Source organism: Lipotes vexillifer, unplaced genomic scaffold, assembly GCF_000442215.2.
Source record: "Lipotes vexillifer unplaced genomic scaffold, Lipotes_vexillifer_v1.1 scaffold440, whole genome shotgun sequence".
Taxonomy (NCBI): Eukaryota; Metazoa; Chordata; class Mammalia; order Artiodactyla; family Lipotidae; genus Lipotes; species Lipotes vexillifer.
The window spans coordinates 608,956-626,303 of NW_006778543.1; the positions used below are offsets into that span (position 1 = coordinate 608,956).

At 40.9% G+C, this 17,348-nt stretch overlaps 1 protein-coding gene across 1 annotated transcript in view; it reads left to right on the top strand.

Annotated features, from left to right (window-relative positions):
• SNTB1 (syntrophin beta 1) overlaps positions 1 to 17,348 on the top strand; it is a 225,136-nt gene that overhangs the window by 166,708 nt on the left and 41,080 nt on the right. The gene's annotated exons all lie outside the window — the stretch shown is intronic.

Here is a 17,348-nt window from a genome sequence, read left to right on the forward strand (position 1 = left end):
CAGGAATGCATGGACATTAGACAGTGCGTAAAGTAGGGGAGAGCGTTACAGACAGGGGGCGCTGTTATGAGCAAACGTGCCAAGGTGAGAATAAATTAACATGGGGTTTGGGGATATGAATGAAAACAGAAATGGCCAGATAAACCCTGCGTTCCCATTGAGAATCAGGAACACTCTCCCCTGGAGGGATGACATGAGAGCAGATTAAGCAGGACTTTGAAAACCCAGTAAAGATGATAGAAGTAGAAAGGGATGCAGTGAAAGCTGGATAGCTTTGGACTGGTGGGCAAATGGTTTACCCAGTGGGCAGTTATAAGCATCAACAAAGTAGCCTCCCTTAACAAAAGAGAAAGCTCTATCTTTGAGGAATTAATGAAGAATTTTGCAACTGGAAAATCTACCGAGATATTCTTTTAATTTTAGCATACAGTGTGTGTTCTGTTTTAAAATTAAATCTTGGTTTTATTTTGAATTACATGTAAATAAGTAAATCCACAACCTTTTTAGGACATTAAGCCTCTGCAGATCTTAAGCCTTTGAAGCTGCAAGATGGGCTAGAAAGCATGGGTTCATCCCTGGCCAGGGCTGTGTCCTGCCGCTGCCCCATGTGGCTCAGAACAGTGGATGGTTTCCAGTCTGCAGAGATTAGCAAATGGTGATCACCGATGGTGGCGCTCCCAAACTCTTGTTTTGTATAATGATGACTTACGTCCTCAGTAAGAGCTTACCAGTCAAAATGGTGATTAATTAGCAAACTCACTAATTGGGATCCTTCCTTGTGGTTCTGTTGTGAAGGATACTCATTTTTCCACCATCCTGTAAAAATGCCAATTTAGCAAGAACCCTGGCTATGAAACAGGCATGTGCAAATCACACATGCTTATAAAAATCCATCACATCCCTTGTGGGGGGCAGATTAATGCCCCTCACCCCCACCAGATGTTGTATTACTTTTCTACAGCTGCTATAACAAATTACCACAAACTTCAAAGTTTGAAATGATTCAGAAATATCAAAATCATTTGAGGTTTATACATGAAGGCATGAGCTTTTTAGAAGAAACAACCCCTCCCACTTTGTAACTGACAAAAGTAATAAAGGCTCATCAGAAACTCAAACAATAGAGAATTGGGTAAAGTAAACAGTGAAAGTCCTTCCTCTCTTCCTGCCTGATCTTATCCTTGAGCAGTTCAGTATTTCCCTTCTTCAAGACAAGGACTTTTTGTATTTGTGAATTTGAGCCAGTTTTAAAAATAGACTCCCTGGCTGCCTTCCTACATGAGTGATTTATGGGATTAGGAAAAAGCCCTGTCCAACGTGCCATCTCCCCAAATAATGTTCTCATTATGCCATTTTATGGCTGAAACTCCATCATTAGCAATTCATTTCTTTGGCTTAATGATTTGGTTTCTTAAGATGCAGATACCTCATACAAGACTAACCCTTTAAGCCCTAACGATCTTTATAAGAATGAGTTTATTTAAACTAAGACTTTCTCTCTCCCTGCTCCCTTATCTCATCACCTGCTTTGTTTATTATCACAGTTTGGAATCATTTGTGTGTTTCCGTGCTTTTTTGTCTGTCATCACCACAGACTCTCAGTTTCATGAGGGCAGGGACTACTTATGCCTTCCTCACTATCCAGTTACTGGGATACAATGACACCAGATGTGCTCAATAAAGATGTGATTGGATGGAAGACCTTGAAATAATGGAATCAGACATGAGACCGAAGGGTGCTGGAACATTATGGAAGGCACGGGCAATACGGCGTGAGAGGGTGGGGCTGCCTCCCGGGCCTGCTCTTCTGCTGATGTGCACCCGTCAGCATCTAGGGCTTCCTTCCTCTTGGCTCCCACTTCCATTGGTGGGGCTGTGCTCTTGTTAAATAGCTTGAATATCACACCTGATGCCATAATTAAGCTTTACTGACCTCACAGTTTTCTTAATTACCCACTCTGTGAATCAAAACTCTCTGGAACTGATTTTTTAAAGTCTGAGATGATAGAAAATCAAAGCAAGAGAAGAGTATCTGTTTTATTGGTTTTTTTTTTTTTTCTCTGAGTCCCAAAAGCTGTTCCCCCCCCCCCCTTTTAACAGCTGTATAAACATTTGCAAAAACAAAAAACCATGAGAACAGGGTGTGGGTGAAGGATCATTTGCAAAGGAATCTGCTGTTTGCATAAATATTTACAGAAAGGTAGCAACCTCCACGCACCTGTTATTCCAGGTGTGCACATCGAATTCACTGACCATGTTAGCACTTGCCTTGAATGGCATTCAATGCACAGGGAATTTCGGAACTAAGAATAACAAAGCTTCCGGAATAGGAGAAAGTAGACTTGACTCAATGGAACTGATATAAGCCTCATGATGAGTGGCAGCAGCCACCACCAGTTTAAAATTGGATATTTATTGTTTGTTTGATGATTTCTGTAACATCTGTCTCCTCTGCCAGCCTATAAGCTCCACCTGGGGAGTCTAGTTCTGCTTCTCACAACATGCCCAGCTCCTGGCCCAGTGCTTGCATATATCATTCAGTTAGGATGGCCAGTACTAGTGGTGTGAATGGATTTTTAAAAATTGTTCAGCTCCCTAGTTTGACATAGGACTGTTCATTTATCATTTTTGTCTGAGTAGCTTTCTAGCAAAGCTTTCAGACTTTATTCACACTTTAAAAAAAAATTTATGCTGATAGATGACTTAGCTTTTCTCACGAATGGTGTTAACTGTGGATCATTAGTGACTGTTATAATAGAAGCAGTTGGAAGAGATTGACCCCGAAGACTCTCGTAATGAGAAAGTAGTAAAATTAAACCCAAGTGTTCTTCTTTTTACCTGTTTCATCATCATCATCTTCAACTGAACGATCTCATGTTCAATTTAATTTAATGAGAATGGCTCTTGGCATCCACTGAGACCAAACGCTTGCATATTACGGAAATCACTTCCTTTAACCTAACTCACACCCCTTTGCACACAGTGAAGATGAAAGAGTTTTTACAAGGGTGGGAGAGAAAAGGGTGCAGGCTGGACTGTGTAGGACACTCAGGGGGATGAGGCTGGAAAGGACCCCAAAATTTGTTGGAGGTGAGGTGAGTATGAGGCAAGGGAAGAGACCAGAATGAGTGCCTTTACAGACTCATAAAACAGGGCCATTGTTGCTACCAGCTGCAGTCCTTCTATAACCCGTTGCATTGTCATGGTTAATATGTTTTCAATCCCAAACCTTACACTCCCCACACTGTGAGTTTAAAGCCAGAGTTATTCTTAGACATTCCTTCCTGACAGTGAGCGAGGAGGTCCCGGAGTTACGCGTCTCTGGCAAATCTTATCTAGAATAGCGTGTAAGCCTTTGATCCTCAGTTCTTAAGATGGATGGGAGAAAAAAGCGACTCTAATGAAAAAGGTCACCAATTCTCTAGGGGTCAAAGATGAAGTGGACTCAATCTAACGGCGTTTGGTAAATGAAAAGCACATAAGAAAATGCTATAGGAAGATGTAAATTTTGGAAACGAAAGAGGAAAAGACAAGACGTGTGTCCTTGTGGAGTTGGGGATGGCTAATTTTCAGAACTTACTGATGATCCAAGGGCCAAGGAAAATCCAGGAGACAAGTGTCTCAGAATCCATGATGCTGAGTGTCGGATGCGTTACAGTGTATGTTTTGTGTGTTAACCACTTCTGCAGATGCTTTCTTTAGGGAAGTATAATCAGTGTGTTCTGCATCCCAATCTGTGTGTTCTGCATCAATGGATATGGAGGGCTGACTGTATTGCCACTTTATATAAGAGACTTGATAAGAGACTTGATATAAGGATCCTTTTATATAAGGATCTTGGTATCCACGGGGTTAAGGAACCAATCCCCAACAGATACCTAGGGATGACTGTATAACACCTCAAAGACAATTCATTCCAGAGAATCAAAAGTGTTGTTGTCATGTTCAGTTGAGACCTGTGATTAGCACAGGGGTAGCCAGGATCAGACTTGTTAAGGATGTGCTGATATGACAGTGGGCATCACTTCATATGTGATGAGCCCTGTTAGGCCAACAAAAACTGTGGGGATTCCAGGAAGCATCATTATTAACAGTGTGCACTTTTACAACACATACTCCTATTGACACTCTATATAATGCTTCTAATGCTTCCTACTTTTCATATGTTACCTCATTTGATTCTCAGCTATCCTGTGAAGTAGATACTGTTTTTTCCTTAAATTAGACCAGCGTGAGGCACTGGTTAGAAACCAGAGGAAAAGAGCAGGGAGAAGCCAAGTTGCACTAAGGGATGACTAATAATGTGAAGGCAAAAATTTCGATTTCAGAACTCTCTGCAGAGTTAGCACATTGAACTGTCACTGGACAGCAGTTAAAACTATTCCTAAATGAAAATTTCAGCTATAGTTTGTAGCGTATTGAAACCATATTAGCCTATGTTGTCTCTTTACAACACTGGCCTAGATAACTTTTTTATATTTGTTGCTGATTTACTCTCTTTGCTGCCTCGTCTAACTTCCATTAAGTGGCCTGAGACAGGGAGCAGAGTACCTAGCACACAATTTGTGGTAAATAAATACTTCTTGAATGAGTTCTGAAAGCAGAAAAAAATGACAAGAATGACATTTCTTTTCAGAAAACAACATTCTTTTTAGGTTCTTAATAGTGTACTACATTAGCAGTTTTATAAATTTGAAGTTAGATCTCAGATTTAATTAGTATGAGGGTAATTTTATATGAAACCTGTCATTAAAAGTCCTCCTGGGAGATTCAAGGTCATCCAGAAAATGTCCACCTTTGGAGAGATTTCAACTCTGACGTGGTACTGCATTTGAAACTGTGCCTTCCTAACAGTGTCTCATTTAATTCTGCTGAGCTTTTATAGAATGTTTAAATGTCCTTGGAATTTTCCTCATTATTATTTTACTCCTGAAAGTAGCATGCTGACCACAAAGAGATTGTTCGTTGCACAAGGGAAAGCTGAAAGAGAAAACGTTAGAGAGAGAAGGAAAAGCACATGTCACCCTATGTTTTCACAGTTACTTTTCTATCTGGAAATGACACTTACATTGTTTCCTGTTTGATACCTACAAAAAGTGCACCCACAGACATGAAAGAGACCTCTTTTCAGAGTAGGAGGTGCCTGGATGTGTGATCAGCCAAATGCCTATGAACTTGGATATTGAGACGATCCTAATAGGGTAGAGATGGAGGACACGCCTGTGTTGGAATTGTCAGAAGGGGATGAATATGAAGGAATGTGAAAGCTGAAGCTAGGAGGTAGAGTGTTTTAACTGGACATATTGTCACTCCTAATAATTTTGGTAATTCTAATTCTCTTAATAAAAAGAAGGAGAAAACAGATTTTGGGTGGGCAGCTAGCATTTATTCCCATATTAAGTAAATACAAAAAAATCATGAAAATGGTACATTAATGACTAGAGTTTGGAAAAACTACTGTGCAGGAATCAAATGTCCATGGATATCACATTAGGAAGAAATGAAGAGAGAAAATCCCTGAGCAGAGCCTTTTATAGATTAGAGGTTTACTTGGGCCAACACACCTTTACTCAGGTCAACTCATTTCAGCAACATTTATCATACTATCGTAGACAATGATGAAATGGTTAAAAAATAAAAGGCTAAGGGACCTCCCTGGTGGTCCAGTGGCTAAGACTCCACGCTTCCAGTGCAGGGGGCCCGGGTTCGATCCCTGGTCAGGGAACTAGATCTCGCATGCCACAGCTAAAAGATCCCGAGTGCCACAACTAAGACCCAGCACAGCCAAATAAATAAAGAAATATTAAAAAAATAAAATAAAATTAAAGAAGGCTATGATCCAGTTTCAGAATGAGTAATGTGGGCCAGGGAATCCCAAAGCAAGCTGTGCATCAGAATCTCCAGATGACGTTGCAAAAAATAGAGATGTGTAGTGTCAATCCCTAGATATTACGATTCAGTGGATTTGAGATTCTAGAATCTGTACTTTTAAGGAGTCCCCTCGTGATACTGAGACAGAGAATCCAAGGGCACTGGTCTCTGGAAATGACGGGTAGAAAATGAGTGCTCTGTACATTATGATTGTGCACATGGTAATTGACACGTTGATGTTTTCAAACAATAGTGGACACAAAAATTCCCGAGCCTCTCTGTAAATGCAGGTTCCTGGTGCCACCCCCAGTGCTTTTGAAGAACTGGATCTTAGAAGGGGCAGACATCTGAATTTGTAACTAGCAGCCCAGCTGATTCAAAAGCAGGTGATCTGCACAACAAATGTTGAGACACATTGATTTTTGAGAACTTAATACTTTCCAGGCACTGTGCTATAAATCATGTATACACAGTATCTGATTCCATCCTTAAAATAATCATATGGGAGAGGGACTTTTATTACCCCCATTTTACAGATGTGGAAACTGAAGCATGGAGAAAACTGGGTCAAGATCATACTGTAAATAGCTGAGTTGACTTGCAGACTAGAACTGTCTGACAGCAAGATTTATGAGCTTAATACTAGATTGCCTCCTTGCCTTCAGGAGGTCAGAGGAAAAAAAAAAAAAGGAATCTTCCCAGTTGAGGCAGGCTTTATGAAGGCATTTAAACAAAAGTAGGATAAGGTGACTTTGGAATTTGTTGCTTGGTCCTTGGACACATAAAGTTTGAGCTGTCTCTAAAATGAATCCTTTTTTGCTTTTGTTTGTTTAGTTATGAAACTCTGAGAGCTCCAACTGAAAGCAAGCTGTTGATATTTTTTTCATACAGTAAATAGTGGAATGGTGTCTGACATTATTGAATAGCTGTTGGACTAGGCCATGACTTTAGAGAATGCTGATGTGTTTTTGAGGCTGACACTTCCTACATTTTTTTGCCTTTGATAGTCTTTTCTAAAATTGAAATATAGTTGATGTACAATATAATCTTAATTTCAGGTTTATTACATAATGATTTCACATTTGCATATAGTATGAAATTATCACCATGATAAATCTAGTAACCATAAGTCACTATGCACAGTTATTACAATATTATTGACTACCTTCCTTATGCTGTATGTTACATCCTCGAGACTTATTCCTTCGACGAACTGTTGGTTTTCTCCTTTAAAGGATAAATAAAGTAAGAAAATAGATAAGGAAGCCTGCAGATACAGTGAAAACAAAACAAAGGATGCTGAAGCATAGATTATTTTTTTAATAACTTGCTCTTTTAGATTTAGTGATAATGTCAGCTTTCAAAAGATAACTTGTAAAAAAAATTATAAATTTCTGCTGCCTATTAGCAGCCCTTTAGAGGGCAAATTTCCTGGGCATTAGAGAAGTAAAGGCTGTAAGTCAAAGATAACTTGTTTACCAGACAGGGACTGTAATTGAAATAGCCCTTTGGAATTAATGAAAGTATGAAATAGCTTTTCCCCAGCAGACCGAAAGGAGTCTAATTTAATTATCTGTGAGTGTCACAGATTAGAAGCAGCCTTTCATTCACTTCTAGAAGCTGAGTATGGACAGCTCATACCTAGTGAAGGGAACAAGGAACTGGAGCCATGGGTATGTGAAGAATGCCCATGGGAGAGTACAGTGATCACAGGCCTCTGGGCTCCAATGGCAGTAATGGTTAGGTCCTATTTACGGTGTTTATCGGGGGCCTGAGACACCGAGGTATGACTTCGGTCCTTCAGCATTCAGCCAGAATCTACTGAACACCCCCTATATCCTAGGCATTATGTAGGCACCATGCATACCAAGATACAGTATGGAACCAAGAGTATTTTGTCCAACTGGTTTCCTTTTGGGGGACAGGGGGCAGGAGATTTCAAAACAAATGCCAAACTTCATATCACTTCATTCCATACGTTATTTTTCTAACTTGAACTAGTTGCCACCTGAGGTAGGCAGAGTAATGGTCTCCCAGAGATGTCCACAGCCTAACCCTCAGAGTCTGTGGATATGCTGCCCTAGGTGGGAAAAGGAACTTTGCAGATGTAATTGAGTTAAAGCTCTTTGAGGTGTTCAGATTTTCCTGGATTATCAAGGTGGCCCCAATTTCATCACGTGGGTTCTTACAAAGGGGGGCAGGAGGGTCAGAATCAAGACAAAGGATGTGGTGACAGAAACAGAAGGAGCAGTGCCATGTGGGGTCATGAGCCAAGGGCTGTAGGCAGCAGCCTTTAGAAGGCCAGGAAATGGATTTTCCCTTCGAGCCTCCGGAAGGAAGCAGCCCTGCCAACACCTTGATTTTAGAACTTCTGACCTCCAGAACTGTAGGATAATAAATACCACTGTGTTTGCAGTAATTTCTTAGAGCAGCAATAGGAAACTAATACACAAACTTTTAAAAATAGGGAGAACTCACATAATAATACAGATTTAGGGCTTTTGAAAAATCAGAGACTGGGCAATGCTGAGCCCACAGTCTTCCCTGGCAATGATAGGCTAAAGCTGAAAAGAAGCTACCTTATAACTGGGATGTGGTTAGCTTGTTTTTTTCTTATATCTGGTCCTCTGTAGTCTCTGAATTTGTGACTGCTTGTCTAGAACATTCTGTAGTTCATATAGCCTCCATAACATTGCTGAAAGCATGTGTTTTGAATCGACCATTATTTTAAGCCACGAGCTGGAAGGGTCAGAAGCCACTTAACTTCCTAGTGGTTCCAATATCTAGAAAGGTTTGGTAGTTACAAAAAATTCAAACACTATTTCATAGCCTACTGTACTCATCTGTTATATGTCCCTGAACATATGACATGTGGATGATTTAAAACTACACGGCACGTTAAATTGGACCTCACCCTCTTAGAACTTGCAAACGTTTGTACTGGGGTGAACACAACCCACGAGGAAATGTGTTAACCAAAATAACAAAAACATGCAAATTAAATTTATAGTGTAATGGAATGTTTCATCACCTTTAGAAAACAAACTATGTTTCATTTACTAGCCCCTCAATTGTTCAATGAAGAGTAAACATAAGAGACTAGTTTTCGTTATAAATAGAAATATCCCTTTAGTGGAACAACCTATTATGGGTTATGAGACATTTATACCTTAGTCTTGAAATACTTTAATCAGATGTGAGACTGGGGGAGTCAAGAGCTTTGATGATTAGGAAGGGAAGTTGGGAGCTTGAATTAGACTGATGTCTGGCCTGAGTGAAGCCCTACGTGCCAGGAGGTGGGAAAGAGGGGCAAAGGGAAGGACCCGTGGGAAACAGCCTGCTGCACTGGTGCACAGAACAGGATCCCGGGCTCTCCAGCCTGCAGGAAGCATCATGGTTGAGTTCCTAGCCGTCTTCCCTCCTACCTTTTACCTCATTTTCCCACATCATCCCCCTTTTCTTATAGGAGACAGCTTTGTCTGATATGAAAGTATCACAGCTTTGAAGACAGGAACTAATGTAACCTTGGCTGTACGTGACCTCTCTGAACCACAGTTTCTTCTGTAAAATGGGGATAATAATAAATGCCTCATTGTGTTGGAAGGACTGAAAGAAGTGAAACATATCACAGTGCTTGTCTTATTTCCTAGAGCTGCCATAACAAACTGCCACAAACTGGGTGGGTTAAACAATAGAAATGTATTGCCTCACAGTTCCGGAAGCTAGAAACCCAAGATTCAGGCATTGGCAGGGTTGGTTCCTCCTGAGGGCTGGGAGGGAGAATCTGTTCCTTGTTTCTCTCCTAGCTTCTGGTGGGTTGCTGGCAATCTTAGGCATTTTGTGACTTCTAGATGCATCACCCTGATCTCTGCCTTAGTGTTCATGTGACGTGCGCCTTGTGTGTGTCTGTGTCCAAATGTCCCCTTGTATAAGCACACCAATCATGTTAGATTAGGGGCCCCTGTATTCTGGTATGACCTCATCTTAATTACATCTGCAATGACCATATTTCAAAAAATGGTCACATATTGTAGTATTGGAGTTAAGACTTCAACATATGAATTTGTGGGAGGGGGCAACACAGTACAACCCATAACGGTGCTCATCATAGGGTAGGCTCTTAATACGTGTTTACTCTCTCAGCCGTATCCTCCCTTGTCATAAAGAGAATTCTTCCTTGTCATACAGATTTTTAAATTGTCAGATTTAAATGACTCAAAATCTAATAACCCTCACACATGTCAGAATGGCTATCATCAGAAAGCAACAAATAACAACAAGTGTTCATGAGGGTGTGGAGAAAAGGAAACCCTCCTGCACTTTTGGTGGGAATGTAAATTGGTGCAGCCACGGTGGAAAACAGTATGGAGGTTCCTCAAAAAACTGAAAATAGGGCTTCCCTGGTGGCGCAGTGGTTGAGACTCCGCCTGCCAATGCAGGGGACACGGGTTCGTGCCCCGGCCGGGAAGATCCCACATGGCGCAGAGCGGCTGGGCCCGTGAGCCACGGCCGCTGAGCCTGCACGTCTGGAGCCTGTGCTCTGCAGCAGGAGAGGCCGCAGCGGTGACAGGCCCGCGTACCGCAAAAAAGCAAACAAACAAACAAAAACCTGGCTGTGCACTTAACCTCCGTGGATATGTGTGATCTGCCCTAAGGTTGGCTTCATTAAGAAATCCCGGGGACCAAGGCATTACTTTTAATAGATCCACCAAGGCCTCTGTGAGAGTCTGTTAGCATCTGACCTGCATACTCAGTAAATAAGATAACTTTCAAAAAAATCTACTCTCTGGGTCTGCAGGTGTTCAAAGGGAAAAAAAGACAAAACTGGAAAACTGACTGAAAATATAGTGGGTTCAGACCATTTTCTTATGATTAATTTCTTGTCTTAACCTTGCGCCCCAAATTCAGAACGTGACCCGGTTTGGAAATAGGGTCTTTGCAGATGTAATTAGTTGAGTTCATATTGGAATACAGTAGGCTCTAAATCCAGTGACGGGTGTGCTTATAAGAAGGCCATAAGAAGACACACAGAAAGCAGTCCATGTGACAATGGAAGCAGAGACTGGACACATGCAGTACGAAGCCACAAAACACCAAGGAGTACTGGTAGCTATACCACATGCTAGGAAGAGGCAGGGAAGAATTCTTCCCTGGAGTCTCCAGAGGGAACATCGTCCTGTCAACACCTAAGGTGACTGATTTATCTATCACCCAAGCGCCAGAGTGTCACCTCACTAACTTGTATGTTGACTCTGGTGAGCATTCCAACCACAAGCCCAGAATCTGGGGCTTTACTATATATGGCTTATAGGAGTCCAGACCCAGTTTCACAGTTTGGCAGAAGAGAGCAAGCTTGAACTTGAGGACTGCTGCTGTCGGTTGTTGGGAGAGTTGGCGTATAAAAATGATGTCCTCTTTAATTGCCCCACAGTCAGACTATATTTTTCATCCCATATTTTTCACTCTGCTTTCTCCAGCATTTTTCATCACTGTCTTGACATCCAGCAGACAAAAGGGATCACTCAGTCTGCTGCTCACTGTAAGCCACCCTTGAATTCACTGTGTAATCCAGGTGCCAAACAATTTGGGAATTGTGTGAGAGGCGAGAAATTAGTCCTATGAAGCTGAGGCTTCCCCAGAACCCCGTCCTGAACCTTCTTTTTCTAGCCTTCTTCCCCTTTCTCCTTTGCTTTCTCTTTCTTTCCATTCTCCTCTGCGTCAAGCTGTGGATGACCCACCTGGCTCCTGAATGCTGGGTCTCGGCGTGGTTCAGGACCACTTGGAAGAGAGTTGCAGGTTGAGTGGGACTCGCTTAGCGCTTCCCTGTGCTCCCTTTGGCCGCATTTAAACTCCTTCCTGTTCTTTGGGTAAAGTGGAGATCTTTATCTGCCTCTCAGAGAGTTGGTGCAGGGATTGTCTAATGTTCGTAATGCATTTGGAAGTCGATAACTGCTAATTATTTTACCCTGATATCTTGTCCTTTGTTCTAAATACTTTGCAACCTGAAGTGAAAAGACATAAATTAAAAAGTGGTCGAGATAACCATGGTCTCCAAAACAAAGGTTATGACTGACCTTCTTTTATGAACTGCTTTCACTCTACTGTTAGTCACTCTATGCTAGACCTTCCTTCCTGAGCAGGATGGATGGAAGGAGGGTGCACTCGAGGTACGCAATGGAGAGAGTTAAGCTGCCAGTACCTGCCGTATGGGAAGAGCTGTATGTACATTGTCTCATTCAACCCTCATATAACATGCATAGGAGGTCATTATTCGCATCTTACACATCAGTGAACAAGTGCTTATGGCAGTTCTGCTGAGAACTGGTAAAGCCAGATTTTGAAGATGTTGTTTGGCTCCAAAGACTTCTTTCTTCCTCACCTTGTGCTCAAGTAGGAGGAGAAAATAAGTATGTTATCTGTAGTGAGGTGGATGGACCTAGAGTCTGTCATACAGAGTGAAGTAAGTCAGAAAGAGAGAGACAAATACCGTATGCTAACACATATATATGGAATCTAAAAAAAATGGTTCTGAAGAACCTAGGGGCAGGACAGGCATAAAGACACAGACGTAGAGAATGGACTTGAGGACACGGGGAGGGGTAAGTGTAATCTGGGACGAAGTGAGAGAGTGGCATGGACGTATAGACACTACCAAATGTAAGATAGGTAGCTAGTGGGAAGCAGCCACAAAGCACAGGGAGATCAGCTCGGTGCTTTATGACCACCTAGAGGGGTGGGATAGGGAGGGTGGGAGGGAGACCTCCGCAAGAGGGAGGGGGTATGGGGATATATGTATACATATAGCTGATCACTTGGTTATACAGCAGAAACTAACACACCATTGTAAAGCAATTATACTCCAATAAAGATGTTAAAAAAAAGAAAATAAGTATGTTGGGAAGAGTGAGTTGGTATGAGGAGAGAAAAAGAGACCCACATATTGTTTTTTGCCCTGTGAGCAAAGTCCACAGAACACAGAAGAGGTATAAAGCAAGAGTCTAGAAACTAAAGCAGTCCCGACCTATATAGCAGGGAATTTTAAACTAAAAAAAAAAAAAAAAAAAAAAAAAAAAATTTTTTTGTAGAGGCTGTTAGCAATAATTTAGTCTTACCCTATCCTTTGGCAGATGAGGACATTAGAGCTCCAAAGGCAAATAATTCTTGCCCAAGGTCACTCAGATCTTTAATTTGATATTCTTAGTAGAAAGCGCTAATGTTTTTTAATTCCATAGACCTCTTTACTTATTGTTTGTTAATTTTTATCTATTTTAAATTTTATTTATTTTTTTTTTTTTTGAGATATAACTGACATACAGCACTGTATAAGTTTAAGGTGTGCGGCATAATGATTTGACTTACCATACATCATGGACTGATTACCACAATAAGTTTAGTGAACATCCACCATCTCATAAAGATACAAAATAAAAGAAAAAGAAAAAATATATATATTTTCCTTGTGATGAGAACTCAAGATTTGCTCTCTTAACAGCTCTCATATATAGCACACAGCAGTGTTAATTATATTAATCATACTGTACATCATTAGTACTTATTGATTTTATAACTGCAAGTTTGTACCTTTTGACCATCTTCCTCCAATTCTCCCTCCCCCATCCCCGCCTCTGAACCGCAAATCTGATCTCTTTTTCTATGAGTTTGTTTGTTTGAAGTATAATTGACCTACAACACTATATTAGTTCCAGGTGCACAACATAGTGATTCGATATTTCTACACATTGCAAAATGATCACCACGAGAAAGGCTAATATGTTTAAGACTTGCCTGTTTACTGTACGCAAGACACTTTTCTAAGTTCTTTATGTGTATTATTCATTTAACCTTTAAAACTCTAAGAGGCAACAGCATCATTCTTTTCTTTGCAAGTACCTACAGAAAGGGCACGGAAAAGGTTTTGGGTTGTTTTTTTTGTATTTTTCATTATCTTATAACTTTAATTTTTTTTTCACATCTTTATTGGCATATAATTGCTTTACAATGGTGTGTTAGTTTCTGCTTTGGTAAAACCATCTCTTTGAAAGTAATCTGCAGATTCCAGGTATTTTAGAGGAAACGAGTTCAGCAGTTTTCAAACTGTATTTCAATGTTTGTTAGGAACCCCGCTCAGAGATGTGAATTGTTGGAGGATAAAGCCGTAAAGTCTGGGACCCCAACCTGGCTGCAGTCCTATACAAACTCTCTTTCAGTTGTTTCACATTTTGTTTTATGACTAGATGACTGTTGAGACCTGCCTCCAATTGAGGATTCAATGACTACTTCCCTCAATTCTTTTTTAAATTGAGATAAAATTGACACAGAACATTGTGTAAGTTTAAGGTATACAACGTGTTGATTTCATACATTTATATCTACTTCCCTCAGTTTTCAACCTTGACTTCTTACCACTCTCTCTTAGATTCTGCTTGTCTTCTCGTAAACCTTTTCTCTCATGCTCTGCAGAGGTGACTGTGCGATATCCCCCTATGGGATTTAGCTCACTTCAGCTGCGCATCAGAATAATTTCAAAATTGAATGTCTGTTTCCCGGCTTTTTCGCTTCACCTTCTTCATTAGAAACACGATCAGTTCCTGAGTCTCTGACCGACGCAGCATCTGATGGCGGGAAGCTGGAGTGGAGATGAAAGTTGTCACATCCGTTTCAGGAGTCATGTTTCAGTAAAATGCAGACACATCCCCAGAACTGTTGCATAGACACTGGAGAATCTTTGGGTGCCAGGAAATTTGGGCTTGTAACAGAAGTTGTCACCAAACTACAACCTAAATATTCAAGCCTGAAGAAAAGTGTCCTTGAAAGGCTTTACAATGTGGAGCTCACGTGGTCCAAAGTATAGTTTTTAAAACCTGTTCTTCAACATAAATATTTTCTCCTTGGAAAGTCGGTGGTCCTCATGAGCAGACTTCTACCTTTGAGCATCCACATAGTATCAAAACGAACATTCTGCACACAAGGATGGTGGGGATTGCCCACTCTGAGTCTTCTCACAGCAGAATTAACTTATCAACACAGAAGTCTTTAATAAGCCACAAAATGTTTTAGGGCTTTGGGGTTATTCATACCTATATATGCCACTTAACATGTGGGTGAGTTTATGATTCCACCATTAGAAAGGTCTGCACTGTACTGATGGTATTTACTGTTGACATTTATTTTACAAAGTTAATATCGTTTTTGAAGAATGATGCTTAGTTGTGTTCACATTTAAGTGACTGCTTCCAGTCAAAGTTAATGGATCAGATGTGACTAGGTAAGTAAGACAGGCGCTTTGGGAGGACTGTTTGTAGCTTCTCCAGCCCTATTTAATGAGCTGGAAAAGTAATTTACTAGGTTTAATGTAGAGGCTGGAAAAAATTTATTCTAAACCCCCCAAACACTTTATGGCTTGAGACCATAGCTTATTCACCTTGTAGGGTCTGGTACATTGCCTTCTCTAACAATTCATTTTGATCTCTTGAAGATACTGTTGTGCTGTTGGAAAAAGCAATAAGCTAAAGCTCAATTTTTTTGTATGCATAAAATGCATAAAGGGGGAAATAAGCCGGGCAGTCATTCACATTCTAGTATAAATAGCTTTACAGGGGATTTCTACATTCTAAAAAGTAAATGTTTATTTGGAATTGTTGGAAGGTGGGCATTAAAAAGTAAAGGTGATCATTGTGTAATGAATTCTTCCTGGGAGGAGAATGAGTTGAAATCGTCAGCACCAAAGATAATCTTGTCTTGCCTTATAGTTTTTCCCAGGGAAAGTAGGTAGTCATATTGTTGCCGTTTCCAAAGAATACCTTTTTTTGGATAAGTTTAAAAATTGGTGAGCCTGCCACAATTTTCCCACCCTGAGTTTCACCATCTGCCAGGTACCAGGCTCAGCACATAACATGCACTGTCTCATTTAATCTCCTCTCCAGCATTATGAGGTCCATGCTACTAAACAGGCTCTAAATGATGTTTAATCTGCATTTTAGACATTTTAACTCAATCTTCACAACAACCCTCTGATATAGGTACTATTATTTCCCCATTTTACAGATATGAAAACTGAGATACGAAGAGAGTAGTTGACTTGCCCAAGATCCCACGGTCTTGTGGGGATATTGAAGCAAATTGTGGAGCTATGATTTATGTTCAGGCATTCTAGCTCCAGAATATACTGTTGTATATGATGTTATCATTATCAGTGAGGAAACAAGGACAGAGAATAACAACTTGCTCCAAGTTATACAGGTCAGGCAGCCTATAAGCTACATAAACCTACAAAAGCTCAACCCTCATATCATCCTGCACACCTTGTCTTTGATCAGTAAAGCCACACACACTTGCTTCCACCTCAATACAGATCTCACTGTGGTGCTTAGAAAAGATAATGATAAGCATAGAAAGGGAAGAAATTAGCTTTATCATTTATTTAGCTTACTGTTTATTTAGTTTACTGTTTCTTTTCTGAATAAATTGGAGATGGTGGTTTATTATGAGAGAGTTGAATCATCACTGGATTAATTGCCAGTGTCAGACAGTTTTAACCTCGTCTAGAGCAGTGTTTGTTATCTTTAATGACAATAAGAATCACCTGAAGATCTGGTAAAATGCAGATTCTAGTTCAATAGGTCTGGGATGGACCTGAGATTCTGCATTTCTAGCAAGCTTCCAGGTGATGCTGAGCTACTGGAACATGATCTGTGCTTGGAGGACCAAGGCTAGAGCACTGAGCTTTTCCAAACTGATCAGAAAGATTTATCCCAGGGCCCAGAGTTCAAGTGGGAAGGAGGGCATTTTCATAGATGGAAGAACACTTAGGGAGTCTGGTCAGATCAACACTGGGCAGAGGAGGGATGGCTCATGAGATAAGATCTGAGCTACACAGACTCTCAGGCTCGAAAGGAACTTTAAAGGTCATCTGGTCCAAACATGTAGCTGATGTTTGAATCCTCTTGTATCCCTGCCAGGTCATCTCAGCCCTTGAGTTAAGGAAGTATTTTCCATGAAAGGAAATAAACATTCAATTGAACAAAAGAATTTTAAGATGGTGCCTGAATCACAGAAACAATCTAAGAGTGAAAGACTGGGGGAAGGGCTGTGACGTCTCATGCCTGTGCAGACAGACATTTGCCTCCATGGTATATTTTTGGAGCCTTTGGATATTTATTCAAAAGCTTTCAGACCTTTACCGTTTCATAATAAAAACAGTGCACTCTACCAGGGAACCAGCTGGGAGTGCTCATTCCCCTATGCATCTGCGTCCCACTATGAAATAAGAGATTTCAGTGCTGACTGGCAGGTGAGAAACAGTGACAGATGTTTGGCTGCTGGGCTACTTCTTGGCTGCACTGACTGTATATACCAGGGCCCTTGAGAAAACATATTTTCAAGGATCAAGAATCATGCAACCGGGGCTTCCCTGGTGGCGCAGTGGTTGGGAGTCCGCCTGCCGATGCAGGGGACGCGGGTTAGTGCCCCGGTCCGGG